The sequence below is a fragment of the Anopheles darlingi genome, chromosome 3 (assembly GCF_943734745.1).
Source record: "Anopheles darlingi chromosome 3, idAnoDarlMG_H_01, whole genome shotgun sequence".
Classification (NCBI taxonomy): domain Eukaryota; kingdom Metazoa; phylum Arthropoda; class Insecta; order Diptera; family Culicidae; genus Anopheles; species Anopheles darlingi.
The window spans coordinates 56,224,542-56,228,658 of NC_064875.1; the positions used below are offsets into that span (position 1 = coordinate 56,224,542).

Here is a 4,117-nt window from a genome sequence, read left to right on the forward strand (position 1 = left end):
CCATTTGCATACATTAGCACGGATCGCTAAAATTCTATTTTTGGTATTTCAAATCCACATCCAAACAGGTTGTTGCTCCTACTCCGGGAACTTATCTCGATGCATCACTGCTCCGAGAATGCATCTAGAAGGTTCAAGAAGAACCACATGGACGGGTCATTGCCTTGTAAGTTTTGGTGAAGCACACGGTTGACATCGTTTATCCAAGTATCGCCGTCTTAGATACGTCGCGATTGATTGACACAGATCCCCTTAGATCTATGAACTCCTTTCCAGTGCCAACGGCTGCTGCTGCTGCTGCTGTTGCATTAGTACGTGAGCAACACCATGCATGCTGGCCGCCGACTGGCCAGACTCGTTTGTGGTTGTTTTTGTGTGGAGCGATAAAACAACCTTCACCACATTGCAGCCGTAACGGTACGAGGTGCCGTGTCGTGTAGTTGACCGAATTCTAGTGACACAGTGATCCGCTAGACTGCTCCGCGTTTGTATGGGTGGGAAGGGTCTCGACCTTCTCTGAGCGCTGGCGGCTCTGAATCCGAATTCCATCTCCAAACGGAACTTACGTCCAAGACCCACATCTACGGCAACGCCATGTATGATGGCCAAGCATCTCGGTTCAGTTTTCAAATGTTATGCTCGTGGCGTTGAGCACAACGATTGCTCAAGGCGCAAAGGTAGAGAGTTTTCTTATCAGGAAGGCTACATCCCATAATGCCATGCACCTCATTTCCGATGTTAATACGTTCGATAACATTCCGAGTCCGAATGTGACGCTCCGAGCGATGTTGAGCCTAGCGTGTATGTCGCGGTTTTAAATTAATGAAATCTATTTCTGAAACTGATTGCCAGCGTTTGTGTCAGTGTGTGTTAATGATCATATTGACGATCGTATCCAATCGGCAAGGCATAGTTCGTTTGCAAACAAGGCCTTGTGATTGACATTGACTATTCCCCCAAAATTCAAATGAGAAGTTGAGGTCGTTAGGATATCACCATCGGTCCAGACTCTCGAATTTCATTATCAAATCCCCTTTTTCTATTTACCGTATCGCCGCCAAATAAGCGGCATCGATCGATCGATCGATCGAACGCAAATGTGACCCAGATTCGAACCGGGATTTCGCCAAAGGGGATACGAAATGCAAACAATTTAACAAATATGCAAAATTTTGTGACCGCGTGGCTAGTTGCTTATCTTTGCGCTAATGATGTCGCTACACACCGTGTAACGTCTCATCCCATATCACACAACCCCAAGGCGATCGCCTCAAACCTGAAGCGTAACCATTTCTCCAAAATTATACAATAGACTTGCGCGTAAGCGACGAACTCGCCGAAAAAAAAAAACACGCGCTGCGATTCCAGGCCGGTCAATGGCGGGCTGTGTGTGTGTGGCGCAAATGTCAGTGACGTTTCGGCGGTGCTCTCAAGGTCAATGCCGCAACAGATCATGCTGACTGGACAGATTTGTTTCATTTTTTTCGGGTTGGGACTACTAAAGCACACAGATTCATCACGATCAAGGTGACGACGCACAGAAAGCACGAAAGTAGATCACTCACTTCGCACACATACACGTCGCTTGTGACGCAGAGCGCCGTGTGGAATGGCAGCAGCGGCGCAGAGGCCCTAAGGCTGCGGATCAATGGAACGCGTTAATTAATATTACGGAATGAATCGTGCAGGTCTGTTGTGTCTGTTGCGTCGTCTTCTTCTTTTCTTTGGGATTCACGTGAACAGGGCGTGTGTTTCATCGTGTGATACGTTTGAAAAAAAAGGGAATACCAAGTTGAAAGAATGTTACTGCCTTATAAGGTGTATAAAACAGTTTGGATACTAAAACAACTCTATGACACGACCATGGCACGATAAATCAGTCGGCGCCTTATTGGTACCACCTGTGTGAGATTATCTAATGGCCAACATCGTGGGCTGAAGGTCAGAACAGAGTTAGTCAGTCCCAGCGGTCAAAAAGGCTCATCTCTCGCAGGTGCTTGAAGGTCATCGGTTACACGTAAGGCGCACATTAACGTTACAGACTCCGGATCGAAGGTTGATGATACCGGATTCGTCAGACTATCGATGAGTTCTTCCGCTAATCAACCACAAACAGCGCCATTTGTCAAACATTAACATTAGCCCTGAAGAAGCTTCTATAGATTTCTTCAATTTATGCAACGCAACATTTGTTGACATTCGCTGAAGGAAAAATAAAACGCTGGAACCTAACAAGACACCAGCGGATACACGTCAACCGAAAGTCCGCCGAATGGCGGAACCAATCGATCGAGGCAATAGTGACAGGGAGATAAAAACACGCGAATTTAGCAGGAAGTTCGTTTTCTAACCAGCACAAGGTCTCTTAGGTGTGTCATTAAAACACTCTACTGTCGAATCGCCGCTGTCACCACCGACATTCGTAATCAAATTCCACAAAAAGCCGTCCAAAAAGACCATCTTTCGCGGACGCAGACATCTGATTATTTCTCGATCAGTTCCTTGACTAGCGGCTCGACTCAAGGTCAACCGTTACACGTGCCGTTGTCATTGTCGCCTAGCGCCAAAGGTTACGTCTTAGCCGAGGTCCCCCCGGCAGTCATTAGACCTTACGGTGTCCAAGCAAACACAACTCAACTCAAAACCACGTGCCAAGGGGTGTAATCAGCGATGCGACGCGACAGCCCCTTTGCGAGCTGACCATCAATTAAGGGTATCCGCTACGCAGAAAGCCGCTTCTTTAACTTAACGCCAAGAACGCGGGGTTTTCACTTTTACCTGCAAGTTGTTGCAAGTGCAAGTGAAGTATGTGCACAATGCGCAACCGAAGCGCAGAGTGCATTGCACGTTCTCCTTCACGCAGTCGGTTGCAGTCGGTTGCACTGAAGAAGCAGAAGAAGGGTGACTTGCTAATGAAACTGCATTGCGAACCGCACTTATGAATGGGGCTCACGCACCGAAGGCGGTTTTCGAGCGAAAGACGCTCGACCATCTGATCGCAGCGATTCTTCAATTTGACTTTACGATTCCTAGTGGTGATTGGCTCGCGTTAAGAAGTTGGCGGTCTCCAACAAAACAGGTTCGCGATCGGTTCGCGCATCGGATCGAGCACTAGGCCACACGTGTGCTTATTTGCGAGTGGTGGCGGTGGCGTCGCCGACGATGACAACATCGTCATCGGCCAGCATCACCAAGACCAAGAGCAAGTGAAAGATGGGAACGGCGCTACTCTAACTGCTTCCAAACGCGTGTAACCTTCACGAGCGTGGTGACGCCGTGGTTGTGAAGAGGCTGCAACCGAACCGACCGTTGTTGTTTGCAGACCATCAACAAACGGCAAGGCGCGATGGCGCAACCGCCCGTTGACGACGACGACGGAGACGGCGACGATGGCGACGACCTGCGACCTACCTTGTGCTCCGAGAGATGGGAGCCAAAACACAATTAGAAGAACGCGCAGCCACAAAACCAATTGCCAGTTGCAGAGTCTGCAATCTTACGGTGCTACCGTTCAGGGTGCCGTTTCGTGCAGATTTTCTTCACTCTACTAACCCCGCTCCATGTGTGTGTGTGTGTGTGTGTGCGAATTACACAAGACGGCTGCACCCAGAACAACCCGTTCGCGTGCTAATGTCGCAATCACAGTAGCAGCAACTTACTTCTTGACTCACTTGGACACCTGGCACGCAACGCAGCGCAACTACAACAACATCAACAGCAGCACACAAGAACCGCGATCGCGACCGTAGCGTTCGTCCGTGGCAGCACCGTTCACCGCCGAATCCTCCGATCAACTGACTGGTTGGGTCCGCACCGCGATCAACTGCTCGGAGTGCGAGCCGCGTTTTTTTTTTCGAGGGGGGAGGCTTTAGGCGACCTCCTACCCCCTCCCAACGGGCGTTCGCTCGCGAACGCGGAGAATGCTTTCGTTGCTTTGATGCTGGCGGTCTGCAGCCGGGTACCGGATGATGATGATGTTGATGATGATGATGGTCGGGCATGGAAATCATGTTTCGGATCGCGGAATTTGTTCGGCCGAGGTGAGAGTGGAAGGAAAACACTGGCGGAATAGGCGCAGCTGCCGGAGTTGCTGCTGGTGTTTGTACAGCGTGAGCAC

At 49.7% G+C, this 4,117-nt stretch overlaps 1 protein-coding gene across 1 annotated transcript in view; it reads right to left on the minus strand.

Annotated features, from left to right (window-relative positions):
* Window positions 1-3,853, minus strand: part of LOC125956497 (putative fatty acyl-CoA reductase CG5065) — an 8,254-nt gene extending 4,401 nt beyond the window's left edge. Inside the window, exon 1 of the mRNA XM_049688428.1 lies at window positions 3,660-3,853. The gene's annotated coding sequence lies outside the window, so the exon portion shown is untranslated. The remainder of the gene's footprint in view (window positions 1-3,659) is intronic.
* Window positions 3,854-4,117: the final 264 nt, after the last annotated feature.